At 40.2% G+C, this 14,391-nt stretch overlaps 1 protein-coding gene across 4 annotated transcripts in view; it reads left to right on the top strand.

The window, feature by feature from the left end:
* TMEM178A (transmembrane protein 178A) overlaps positions 1-14,391 on the top strand; it is a 251,528-nt gene that overhangs the window by 152,136 nt on the left and 85,001 nt on the right. The window contains exon 8 of one of the 4 annotated variants that reach the window (XM_082358329.1): positions 12,898-12,996. The exons of the other annotated variants lie outside the window; for them this stretch is intronic. The gene's annotated coding sequence lies outside the window, so the exon portion shown is untranslated. The remainder of the gene's footprint in view (positions 1-12,897; positions 12,997-14,391) is intronic. 4 annotated transcript variants of the gene reach the window in all.

Genomic DNA, 14,391 nt, shown 5'->3' with positions numbered 1-14,391 from the left:
GGAGTGTGATTGTTGCATCATATGGTGAGACTATGTTTAACTTTGTAAGAAACTGCCAAATTGTCTCCCGAAGTGGCTGTACCATTTTGCATTCTCATCAGCAATGAATTCTTGTTGTCTTACATCCTTCAGCATTTGGTGTTGTCAGTATTTTGGATTTTATCCATCCTAGTAGTTATGTACCAACTGTGTTGTTTAACTGGTCAAATCCAATAAAAGGTGCTGTCTGAAATGTTTGATGAAGGATGTAACTTGAGAATCAGATTTCTTGGAATTGGGAAAGGAGCCAAAGCAGAAGCTAAGTTGAAAACAAAAAAGAGGGACCAAGTCTCAGCCCAGCATGGCAAAATCTACCTGAAAGCACAAATAAAACTTAATTCTCAAGTCTAGAGTCAAACTGAGGAAAGGAAGTACATTGGTATTTTTTAGTATGTGGACATCTCCTGTCTTAGTGTCTTAATTTTGGTTAGCTGGAATTTCTTCTTCACGTACATTTATCAGAAAAGATAAATGGGTAATGTATTTTCTGACCCCATAAATCTTGGGAATGTTAGGAATGCCTTCAGGCATAGAAGACAAGTAAGTTGGAATAGTGGAACATCTGTTGTGCTTTTCTGCTCAGCTTTTCCTGTTTGTCTTTTGTTGTCATTGTTTTTGTTTTGTTTTGTTTTCAATTGAGGAACGTTTACTCCCTCAACACATGTATTTTTGGTATAATTATCACTTCAGAGTCGGTATGTACCTAGACCTGGTTAACTGTGATAACCTGTCCTTAATGACTTACACAAGGGGTGGGGATATAATCCAAATAGGGCCAGTCAGGGCCTTTGAATTAAATTACATGCATGGCTTGTGAGCTGTGTGGATGTAGAGCTGGGCTGCAAGGGGCCATCTTCTCTGCCATGTGAACAGAGTTCATCTGTGGCAAGAGAGAATGAGGCCAACATAAGCAAAATGAAACACGCAGATCTTAGAGATGGAGAGAGAGAGAACACGAGCGCTGGAGGGAAGAGAATGAGAAAATGAGAGTGGGGCTAGCTGAATTGTTTGAGATCTTTGATCAGCTGCACTGGAAGTCTTACTCTTGGACCTTCGAGTCAGACAAGCCAATAAATTTCCTTTGTTTTTCTTAAGATAGTTTGAGTTGGTTTTCTGTCCTTTACAACTAAAAAAAAGTAAGTATAGAATTGCTATTAGGAAAAGGCCATTGCTAGGAATAAACTCTGATGTAAAGATTTGGTTGAGTCTAAGTGTATCACAGGATGGAGAGGACCCCTATACCAAGGGCAAGAAAATCGTCCATCTTTGTTATGCTGTTCCAAAACATATGGTTAAAGGGTGACCTCTTCTTTCTTTGGACTCAGACCATGTGCCTGCTGAGACTGGAGCTTTAGAGGAATCGTCAGAATTTCAGGATGTTGCCTGCTTCTTGCATGTCTTTCAAGAAAAGAAAAAGCTTCAGTATAAATTGGTCCCTGTGAAAGCAGGAAGGAAATAGTATATAACTTCGTTAAGAGGTGCCTTTCCTCCATTTGGATGTGGGCAGTAATCTAAGACTGCTGGGGGTCAGATAATCATGCACCTCATGGAACTACAAAAGCCAAAATCCCTGCCCCAAGCTGAAGTTAGTGTTGGCAGAGGTCGGGAGGTGGGAGATGGAGTAGGGTATGTGATTGGGACTCAGGAGGAATTTGAGAAATCCGGAAGCCTGATCCTTTAAGCCCCTCCCCAAACTATCCTGTTGAACACTGGCTGGTGGGGAAGGTAACAATTCATTCCCTAGTAAACAGCCAACAAATGGGTTCAGCCTGGGCACAACACTGATCAGTTCTGCCTCAATACCTCAGCCTGAGTCATTTAGGACTCTCTTAGCTGAAGGCTAAGAACTGCTGCTAAGAAACAGGTATGCGGAAGAGTCTGGTCTATAATCAAGGACAAGACAAGATTTCTGATTTTCACCTACAGAAGTAGACCCAATCGGTAGATGACTAAGGGTTTAAAAGTATTGAACTTCCAGAGAAATATCAACCGGAAAGCACTTGGGATTGTTGGATTTCTAAGGCAATCCCCAGGTCCTTGTAATAAAACCAAATGCAAGAGAGATGTTAAGGGGCAGGACCTCCAGAAGGATTTTTTCCTACATTCATTTTAGGCACAGCCTTGAAGAATAATGAATGTGGGCGATCTGTGCACAGGGAGAAGCCTGGGGTTGTCAGATTGGTTTCACTGTCAAGATGTAAATTCTTGCGGTGTTATTCTGTAGGGTCTGGTACATGCTGTGGCATATATCATGGCACCCTTTCTGAATGGAGTTTTTGTTTTTTAGTTTTTTTGGCCGCACCGCGAGGCATGTGGTATCTTAGTTCCCGGACCGGGGATTGAACTGCGCCCCCTGCAGTGGAAGCACGGAGTCTTAACCCCTGGACTGGCAGGAAAGTCCCCTGAATGGAGTTTTATTGGAAGATATGCTATTTTTCCTCCTCTGCTGTGTAAGGGAGCTGTAGGGGATCATTACATTGATCATTTAAACTGCAGGTTATGTTTTTATTATAACTATTATTATTGTACCTTTATAGTGAAAAATTTCAAACAACCACTATAAATATCAATAGAATAATGAACCCTGATGTATCCAACCTCAACAATTGTCAACTTATAGTCAATCTGGTTTTATGCATATCTCCACTCACTAGATTATTTTGAATCAAACCCTACACATCGTATCATTATATCTGTTAATAAGTCATAAGTATTATTTTCAAAAACCCGTAATACAATAACACCCCGAAAATTAACAGTGATTCATTATTATTATTAAATATCCAGTCAGTGTTCAAACTTCCAGTTGTTTCATGAATGTAATTTTAAAAATATATACTGCAGATTATTGAATCAAGAGAAACCATATCTGGATATCAGAGATGTGTACATCACCCAGAGATCCTGGGCATGAAGATGGGGTAGTAACTGGATGTGTTTCTGTGTTGTTTCTCTTTGGAGTAAGTGTGACTTTAGTTATACATTAGTTGGACATACATTTGTTGGACAAACATTAGGTGGAGGGACTTTTGAAATTGTCTGAGTTTGTGTTAAGTAGACATGGGGGAAATGTAGTTGATATTTGCTTGCTCTTATTGTCTGCCCACTCTTTCTTTCTATGAAGGAACTGTCTCCCTCCCATCTCATTAGGTTCTTGTGAGACTGTTAATCACAGTGTATGCGCTGACTGCAGGACCAGTGTGTGACTCAGGCCTGACCAATAATGGACCAACTTCTCATCCATGGTGATTAGACATGGTCTGAATACAAGCAACCAAAGTATTTTCATGAGATTGAAAATCTCACGGATGCAGGGAGTCTGTCATCCATTTGAATCATGAGCTAAAACAATGTGGGTATGGAATTGTTTCCTTAGCCACACTTCCTGGGATAGGGAAAGAGTGTACATAACAGTGGGAGAGAATGAGGCCAATATAGGGAGAAAAGCAGAGATTGGATGAAGTAAGAGTTGGCGGGGTTGATGGCAGGGAGGAAGAGAGAGAGGGGCAATGACAGTATTTGAGCCCTTGGGTTTAGCTGTACCTAAAGTTACCTTGGAAGTTTTGTGAAACAATATATTCATTTATTTCCCCTTAAGCTAGTTAGAACTGGGTTTCCTCTCGGTTGCAACTAAAAGAGTCATAAAAACTGGGTATAAAAATCTTGAATTACAACTTTTGCCCCTCCAAATTCTATACACTCTGCTTAATTTCCTTCTAACATTTAATAATACAAAAGAGTGGAATTCCTGGTGGTCCAGTGGTTAGGATTCTGAGCTTCCAGTGCCAGGGGCTGGGGTTCCATCCCTGGTTGGGGAACTAAGATCCTGCAAGCCACGTGGCACGGCCAAAATAATAATAATACGAAGGAGAAATTTGTAATCAGCCTGACTTCCCTCCCTTTATTATGCAATTCATTATTCCTGTCTGGATGCTTGAAGAGTTTTTTCTTTATATATATTTTCCCTCTGAAAGATTATGGGCTCCTTACACCTGCATAATTGAGGCTTTTTCCAATTTGTGATTTTTTTTCAACTGTGTCTTTGATTATAATTTCTATTCCACTGGCTTTGGTTCCTTTTGCCTATAATTCATAGGTTGGAAGTTTATAAGTTGGGGATGGTGGGAAATAACAATATTCTGACAGCCTCCAAAAGCAGCAGCTAGTCAGTAAAGGTCAGCTATCCAGTTTCTGGGTTGGGACAGGTCTTGCATTCTTATTCCAGGGAGCCAGACCGTTTGGGAGAATTGAATGAACTTTGTACCTTTTTTTCAGATGGGTAGTCTTTCTATTAAGACAGCGTAACACAAGGATTTACCAACTGCACTCTTCAGCACAGTTCCATCAGTATGGTGGTTAATGAAAATGTTAGTTTTTAATTCCCCCCCCCCTTCTGATTCATGGTTATTTTAAGGGAAATTTTAGAGAGACTGTGTCAGATGCCATTTAAAGTTGAAAGTCTTTTCTGTTCACTTAAGAGCCAGTTTATATCATGTGCTTTGTGTTTTCAGCATTCACTTAATTAATTAATTCAATTCTCAAACCAGCATTATTGAGCAACTTTTATATGGCAAACCCTGTGGTTGGCTAGGCTATAAAATTGAATAAGATGCTATTCTAATTCTTAAGGATCTAGCAATCTAGTGGATAGATAGATGTACAAAACAACCAACTACAAAGGACTGGTAAGCCTATGATATACACAGTGCTCTGGGAGCAAATTGGGAGGTGACAGACATTTGTATCCAGCTTTGTAGAATCAGTAGGAGCTTACCAAATAAATGGAGAAGATGCATTGCTGTATTATTCTGCTATCATTGACCTGTGTCCTTTGAATGGGATGTGATGGGGGCTCTGCCTGTATATGGATATTTCTTTTCAAAATTTCACTCCACTGCCTTTAAATTTCACAAGCGTTTTCTTACAACTGAACAATCTGCATGCCACACACAGTGTATGGGATGAGACGGGCAGCTTTGCCTCTCTCCTTGTCAGTTTAATTTCGCTTTTTCTCTACCCACTGGGTATGGAGATGCTGGGCTCTTACACATTTTAATTGCTTATCTATTGCAAAATATATTTATGTAATTTTGAAGGAAAGCAGTGGTTTATATTAGCAGAGAATGGGAGAGTTTAAAGGGATAATCTAGTCCAACCTCCTCATTTCCAGTTCCATTTTCTAGTTGTTAAGGTCATACAGCTAAGTAGGACCAGAGCAGGAATTATAATCATGATGATGAAGATTGCACAGCACTGGCAATTTTCACACACATTGTTGCATTTAATGTTCACAAAGATCCTCTGAGCCTTGTATTATTATTATACCCCATTTACCAGGGAGGAAATTAAACTTAGCAATACCAAGGTATTTGTTTTAAAATGTTGTATTAAATCTCTGGACTTTCAGTCTAGTACTTTCTCTGTTACTCAATGAAACCTCATTGGTTTTTGTTTGTTTAATTGAATTCTAATTAAAAATACTTTTCAAATTAGGATCTAGGATTATCTTTTTTTCTTTTTATGTTTTTTTTTCTTTTAGTTTTATCTTTAAAAAAATAATAAAATGCATAAATGGTATCTAGCCTAATATCTGATTTCCTATATTTCTTATAGTCCATATCACAAGTAATATTTCCCATACTCCTTGATATTATACTGCTTTGTATTATTGTCTAGTGTGTGTTTATATGATTTGTGTAGTCTGAGCAAAAAGCCTTTTTTCCCTGTTCAAAATCTAGTAATTTTCTTTTACACCCCCTCTTTGTGACTTCTCTTAAGTTCACCAACTGTCAGCTCTTTCCCGCCTCTCCATGGCAGATTGCCAGATTGTATAAACCATGCCTTTGGCTGTTCTTGTCAACAACTGCAGCAGAATTTTTGCAAAAGTCTTGTAAACAGTGTGTTGCAATGTTAGTGGCCTCTGCTACTAATGCCTCCCTTTTCTTTCTTTTAATATGATGCTCAGTCCCCTTGTTTTATGAAGTGGACCATTTCATCTTTCTTCCACGTGCAGCTAGCTAGACTTTTCTCATGGATTTAGTAGAAGTTGATCTTGAAATTTTCACAAAGGTGCTTCTTCTCTTGCTCCTTTAGTTTCCATGAGGATCCCTAATGGGAGTGATGTTGAACACCCATCATATCAAAGAGTCCTATTTTCGAATCCTGACCCTGCCACTTTCTGGCTGAGTCATCCGGGGCAAACTTTTCCAACCTCATCTGTAAAACGGGATCACATTGCACATACCTAATGGCAGAATTGAGAAGATGGAATTACCATTGTTATTTTCGGCCACACCACATGGCATGTGGGATCTTAGTTCCCTGACCAGGGATCGAACCCATGCCCCCTGCATTGGAAGCGCAGAGTCTTAACCACTGGACTGCCAGGGAAGTCCCAAGAAGATGGAATTAGATGAGAATAGTGCCAGATACATAATGTTTACTAAAAAGAATATTGATTTCCACTCTTATTATTCTTGTAAATAATTCCTTCTTTGAAGTTTCTCTTTGTTGTCAAGCTAACCATTCAGTCATATATCACAAACTCACCACTGCCTTCTCTCTTTTGAAACATTGTAAGTCAGTTGTTTTGTTTTTGCCTAAACTCTATTTCTTGAGCATCTGGACCCAACTCTCTTTTTAATCATTTTGCTTCATTCTTTTCCTAAGAGTTTTAGGGCCTACTACTCTCTGGCATCTTTAGATTGGAGCAAATGGTCCCTTCGAGTCATTCCTCTGACATTTTTAGCCACTTTATATTCTCTCAGTAGTTTGCTAACTCCACATATAATCTGATAAACCAGTTCCCAAGAAGTCAGTTTTAAGATAGTGGAAAAATTGGTATCTATCACTTTACAGTGATATGCTCTGGTAGTTCTATTGGCTCGTTTCCTGTTTTCCCCCCTAGCTTTTAGAAAATGCATTCACATAAATATTCTTCAATTCTGTATTATTCATATTAATTTCATAGGCTGTGATTGATTATTTCCAATCCTGTCCCTTTTAGTTGAAGGGCAGTCAAGATCCTCTTCCAATTCTAATGCTTCTTTTTATATTCAGGAAACTCACCATTTAACAGATATAACAACAACCATAAATGCTAGGATACAGGGATACAGAGGGATAAAAAACATGGTACATCCTTCAAGGAACTCATAATAAGTAAGTTGTCCCTTCCTTGTTTCTTTAAAAGACATTCATATCGTTTTATTTTCATAATCGTTAAACTTGGCTTCTTACATAAATGAGTATCTAGTCCTACATCCTTGGAATAATTCTTACCATCAGGACTATCCCAAGGCTTATATTAAGGTGAAAAAAATATTAGATGGTTCCCAAAAGAAGTGGTTTGTGGTTTGGGTATAATTTGCTTAGTATTTGCATATGCCTATTTTGAAAAGACCTAGTGTTTCAAGTTAAAACACTAAGGCTATAAATGAGAGCAGATTTCTTGCTTCATGTTTGGCTGCCATAATTGATACCGATTCCAGAAACGTATAGCCAGAAGTGAGTCAACAGTTAAAGGGAACAGAGAAGAGGAAAAAAAAAAAGAGTCTCAAGAAATCTTCAAAGACGGTAATAGCCCCCATCTGGAATTTTCCTCTCCTCTGTAAGAGCTTTTGCAGTTGGAGTGCAGTGTGGCTGGACGGAGCTCTGGTTTGCATGCTGCCGGCTGAGGGTTACTCCAAGTCCACCCCATGCTCAGCTGTTTCCCTTACTGGCCTTTGAATTAGAGCATGGAAGACCCCCTGTCAAAATAGAAATGTTTAGACACAGAATTTTATTGCTGAAAGGGATCTTACAGATCATTATACCACAGAGATTCCCAAGCCTTTTCAAGTGTGAGAACCCCTTTTCAATCTCAGCGTTTTTTGGATTCCCATTTAGTAGGACTTAAACTTGTAGTGTGCATGGATTGAGAAGGTATATAATGACAATATGCCATTATGAGTTCAATAATCATTTGCATGAATTTAAACTTTGTTAATCAGAACAGCAATTACATATATTTGAAACAAATAGCTATACTTGTATGAGTGAGACATATCATTTATTTCATCTATAGCCTACTAGGTGTACACATGGATTTGGAGATCCCATGAATTTGGAGGGCCCCAGGGACCTGCACCTTGGAAAACATTGATCTAATCCAGTCTCCTATTTTTACAGATGAAGATAAATGTGGTTTATGGATATTAAGTGACTTTCTAAGGATACAGCTAGTTAGTGGCAGAGTCCAGTTCATTGACACCTTTTCCACTGTGCCTCAGCTGTCTTAAACTTATCTGAAATTATTATTCATCCAGATCAGCAGAGAGAGGTATCGTAAATGAACTAGCTCAGAGGAAACTATGATTGTGTACCACACACAGGAAAACATGCTCCTGTATATAACAATAACAATAACAAAACAGATTAATTAGATTAATCAATTAGTTTGTATATAGAATTAATTAGATTGTATATAGAATTCTTGCATAACTTGTCTCACTTGACAATTACATATTTCTTGAGGATTGCAAGGAAGTAGAGACCTGTGTTAGGTACTTTATAAACTGTGGAGTAAATATGAAAAATATTGACTTTCTGGCCACAAATAATAACCCCTCTCAAAAAAAAATGCAGAGGAAGAATTAAAAACCTTAAATATTATGGGGTTTTGGCAATGAACGGGCACAAAAGTCAGCAAGTATGGACATCCTCAACTTCTGCCAAGTCAGGAGGAGCAGTTCTGGCTGCTGAGTTGAGAAGAGAAATGAGAAAAATCACCAGCCAAATAATACATTATAATATTGGCAGACACAGGAGGGGGAGTGTGTCACAGATATTAAAAAGCCATTCAGTGTTAGAAGGATGCGATTCAGCTGGGGACAGAAGAAAAGAACAATTGATATTTCCTGGATATTTATTAATGTTTAGATACAAGAGGTTGTATTGAGAGTAGCCAAGTCTTCAGCCCAAGTTTTCTCTGAGTGCTTGATATGACGTGAAAGATGCCGAACAGAGCTGTTCAGATCCGTGCTCTCCCTGGGTGACCCATTTCTGCCAGTACTGCACTGGGTTAGAAAACTTCAGCGGCTTCCTAGACTAGCTTTAGGTCTCTTTTGATCTGGATGACCCTTGGGAGTCTGAGTAGATTCTGATTCCTGTGAAGATTTGGGTCATTTGGGGGTAGATCTTGCCTGGTCCAGTCATATCTTTTGTGTGGATATGGTAATAATGAGGGTCCATTCAGTTAGATCCAATAGTGTCTCAAGAAGGTCAAGGCTACTTACCTAGTTACGCTGTGTATCTATTTTCCATAGATAGAGGATCTATTTCATGAGCAAGGTTTTCCATCTTCATTCCAACCGAATGATTTGAAACTATGAGCTTCAAAAGGAATCTTAAGGGAAGATAGGGCTGAACATGAGCAAATCCATTCTCACCACCGGAAGCTGTAACCCCACCTGCATTGTCTTTGGGGGACAGCCCATCTGACTGAGTCTTAGAGAAACAGAGTAGATATAACTGGTATTGACAGAAAAGTTGTACAAACAGATCGTGATTAATTTGTAGTCCCTACAGCTGAATATAACAGAACTGGGGTCGAGGGACTGTTGCTTTGTCTCCATGTTCTCTACTCGCTCGTTCCCGAGACTCTAGGTGTCGGAGGGAGGGAATGGCGTTTGCCATAGAGCAGAACCCTTCCTCTTCTCAGTAACTCGCCTGTTAGAGCTGCAGTGCTGGCAGCGGTCCTGAGAAGGGCTCTACAGTGTGGGCTGGTTAGCAGGAGCATTTTCACTGCAGGCAGATTTCGGTTGCCTTGGTGAAGTCCCCACGCATCTGAAGAGTGGCTCATCTGTTTCCGGCTGGGGATCACTTGTGCTCACCCAGGCACCCATGAGAAACCTGGGAGACTGGTGAGCAGGTGCTGGCTGAACCGGGAACCTTTAAGAATCAGCCAACAAAATAGATAATTTTACTCAGTACAATTCCAGGAGGACTAATTTTTGGAGGAAATGCAGTCAGAGAAGCATTTTCAGTGTCAGGGGGCCTAGGGCCGGAATGGTGAGTTGAGAAGGAGGAGGGAAGAGGAAGAACAGAACAAAGCAGTGAGGGGGTGAGTTGGGGGGTGAGCGGGCTGAGAGATTCTTAGCACTTGGGTGGAGAGAGTTGTCTAAGAAAGATTTTAAGGATGTAGCCTTTATGATATGCTTGTAAAACCTCTCACCCTGCTCCTTCATGAAAATCACAGTAAACATCTACATTGTGCTTTTTCCAGTGTGGGCGTCAGGACCCACCTTTGGCTATTGAGCCGTTGAAGTGTGGCTGGTCCGAATTGAGATGCGCAGCAAGTGTAACATACGCACTGGATATTGACGACTTAGTGTAGGAAAAAGAATGTAAAATATCTATTGCATTGATAATTTTTTACATTGAATACTTGTTGAAACGATAATATTTTTAATATATTGTGTTCAAGTATATCATTAACGTTAATTTTACCTGTTTCTTTTTACTTTAAAAAACTGTGTCTATTAGAACGTTTAAAACATAATGTGACTGGTGTTATACTGCTACTGGAAAGCACTAATCTACATGATTCTTCAAAGCTACTGGAGTTAGATTTGTGTTTATTTTGGGTTGGTATTGGTGGTGCTGCAGAGTTGTACAAGCAGACACTCACACCCATGTCTGCTGATGGCCAAAATGGAAGGGAGGGTCAGACGTGATAAATCTCAGGCTCCAAAAGGAGCATTGGTCAGCAGGCTTTGGTAAGTACGTCTGTGTGCCGAGACCTGCAGACATTTGGAAAGATTCAGAGTCAGAGAAATATCTGGGCGAAATGGGGCCTGACTTAAATATATCGAAAGGAGACCAAGTTTTCCTACAAGAACAGAACTGGTATTAACAGAGAAACCTCAGAGGGCAAAGATGGGAAACAGCGGGGATGGGAGAGAAGGTGCAGCCTTCTCTGCGAGTGTGTCATGCCTCAGTAAGAATGCCTGGGAGGGAGGAGAAAGAGGAAAAGAAGAAAGGACGGAGGGGTAGGGAGGAGAAGGAAGGAAATAGAACTGAATTGAGAAAAATAGCCACGCAAGGCTAGACATGGTTCATGTGGTCCCTAATAGATCTTGTGAGTTTGAAACAGCTTGAGAAGTGACCACTCCACGGAGCAGAAATCCTCTGTAAAACCCCCACAAGTAAAGAAAAACAGGTTTCCTGAATGTTCAGTAGCAGCAGTCATGAATCTGTTTATTTGAGAAACGGCTTTGAAGCTGCCCTAATTCTTTGTTAAGACAAGACTGGGGAGAAAGGAGTATTTGCATAAGTGATGAGGTGAAAGGGCTCCTGGCGTCCTCGAGGTTGAATGCTTCCCAGGGATACGTCCTTCAGCGCCCTCCATAGGAGGAGTCCCTGGCCGCACCCCTGGCACAGTGTTATTCTGTAGCGGTGTGTATATATATCGCTCAACTATTTGGAGCGCGACTGGGCCCTTCAAGTAACCAGAATAGCATCCTTCGTTTCACTTTACGGCCAGCAAAGGCACTCATTCCAAAGAGTTAGTAGAAACACGTAAAACCCTTCAGTGGAGTACAGCCTATGCTCTGGGTCTGAACAAGTTCAGCCCAATTTCTTATCCCATAACTCCTGTGTCTGTGAAGCCAGGCAGTTAAAATGAATGACCCGAGGCGCTGCAAGGGTCTGAAGTGCCTCACAAATCATCAAAGAAAGACTAAATTATGTCCTGAACTTACCAAAGCCAAAAAGTGAACTAATAATATATTTTAGAAACAGTTGCTCCATGAGCTGAAACTGAAAACATGGTGATGTTTAACTCCAATTTAATGAGAACATCTAAGTAATTAAAAGGCCCCACTCTTAAAGCTTTCTGGTTGATTGAAGGTGCTTTGCATATTGGAAACAGGTATGAAAAGCTTTTATGTGTTAGGAGTTCTCTGAGGCAGAGCTGTTAACACTACCCACCTGGTGGACCACCTGCATAGGTTTACCTAGGAATAGTTAGAAATGCAAATTCTCAGGGCCCACCCCAAAATCTGCATGTTATCAACATCTTTAGGGGATTCTAGGCACGCTGAAGTTTAAGAAGCACTGGCCTAGGGGACTAGTGTGTCTCTTGGAAAGGAAGGAACACCCTTTCCTTGAACAGGGCCTCTGGGGACCACAGCTAATCCTTATTTTATGTTCTAGGCACTGGGCTAAGAACTTTACACAACTTACCTCCTTTTAATCCTTCAGCAGTTCTAAGGAGGCAGTATTAGAATTAATGCCACTTTACAGATAAGGAAACTGAGATATAAAATCATTAAGCAATTTGCCCAAACCCACATGCCCTAAGTAGGAGAACCAGGATTCACATCTAGGCTGCCACTCTTTGGCAGGACGTGATTCAGTCTTTTTCACTTGGGTTTTGAGCCATCTACAAGATGGGCAGATAGGGAGTTCTGTGGGTCCTACCCCCATGGGTTTGCTTTGTCCTTTCCAAAAAGCCTGGGATTTCCTGCTTAAAAGTCCCACAGAATCTAGATGGTGGAGTGACTTCCCCAAATCACATAGTTAATGGCATAATCCTGGCTGGAGTGCAGGTTTTCTGACCTTTCATCTCATATGTTACAATAAAAAAAATACCAAAAAGCAAAACTGAGACCGTAAAATTGATCTGAAATACCATCTTTTAGGAATAATGTCCGTTAACTTTGGAGGTTTACTCTTATATGACTCAAGATAGCTCAAGGAAAGGGGACTTATTTAAAAGTGGGGGCGGAGGGAGTTAGTGTCACCCCTCCTTTCACCCATCGCAGTCTCTTGAAGCACACGTTCTGTTTCTCTGTTCTCTTCCTCTCCCTTCTGCAGGCAAGGCTGTCTCCACTACTCCTCTGCTTATGGGTGAATGAAAATGGCCACCCCAGCCCTGATTGGACAACATCCTTCATTTCACACGTCAGCAATCATGTGAGCATGGTTTTGTGTCTCTTATTTCTAATTCTCCAATCAGAGAATTCTAGGCTATTCACTGATCTCTCATATTAATCAGCCAAAGTCAAGGTGTTATTAAAACAAAGGCAAGAAGGCTATCCCTTTCAGTAGGGTCATGGGGGTAATTCCAAATAATGGATTATAGAGTAGGCAACCCTGCCCAAATGTTCTACTACATTTTTTAAAAATAAAAATGAGATCATACCTCTTGTAGCTTTTTTTTTTTTTTTTTTTTTTTACTATTTTGCCAACATACTTCCCTGCCTATAAATGATATCGTACCTCCTCAGTTTTCGTGATGGTGATACAATCAGCATATCCATTGTATGGCTCTGCCTCGGTTTGCTCAACCATTTTCTGTTGGCGGGTTTTCTTTCCTCCAGGTATTTGCCAGTATAGTCAATGTTAATAATGAACAACTTTGTCATAAATCTTTGTGCCCAGTCTTAGTTCGTTCTTTAGGATAAATTCTTAAAAGGCAAAACTGCTATGTTAAGAAGTGTGGCCATTTTTAAGGCTTTAGAAATACATACCCCAATTACCTTCTGGAAAAGCTGTCCCAGTTCAGACTCCTGCCGGCAAGGGAGTAAACCTTCCCACAACCTCACCAGCACTGGGGATTATTCTTTTTTATCTTTGCTAATTTTATAGGTAAAAATTGAGCTCATTGTTCTTTTAATTTGTGTTCTGGCTGAGGTGGAGCAATTTTTTCACATGTTCACTGGCCTTTTGTATCTCTGGTTTTGCAACATATGTCTTTTGAAAACCTCAACTGTGCTTTACACAGGAAAAAGATTTTGGCAGTTGTCATTAAATGTCTGCTTGTTCCTTATTCTAGTGGCGTCCTTTAGTTGATTACCCCAACCTGAAGGTAAACCAGCATCGCATTATTAGGATAATAGTATTTGAGTCTTCAAACAACATGTAAAGCTAAGCCTTTAGTTTGTTACCCTGTCGTTTAGGAAGATGTTCTTGGAGAGGCGAATCGATCTTCCAAGCTATGTGATAAAATGTCTGAGACCAGAATACCTAGTTGGCTGAAATGGTGGGTTAGGGGTGAAGTGAGAATATGAAAGATGTCAAAGCAGTTGGAGTTGTTAAGGGAAGAGAGTTTTTCATACTATCCTGATCTCTAAGAAGGGGGAGAGGAATCTGTATGGGAAGTTGACTGTTTCTTTTTAATCCTTGCTTTACATCCAGCATTGAAAGGATGGACCCCTATCTCCTGTTCAAGTTGAAGTGTGGGTAGTTTTGAGTCTCCTCACAATTACTTCCTGGGACTTTGAAAATGATTCAGGATAGAAGACTCCCAAGGGATCAGATTGAGGTGACAGTAGGCTTATTGAGAATCACAGGTCAAGACATTCTGAA

Source organism: Balaenoptera borealis (genome assembly GCF_965194805.1).
Source record: "Balaenoptera borealis genome assembly, chromosome: 15".
NCBI lineage: Eukaryota > Metazoa > Chordata > Mammalia > Artiodactyla > Balaenopteridae > Balaenoptera > Balaenoptera borealis.
This window is presented reverse-complemented; position numbering and strand designations above follow the sequence as displayed.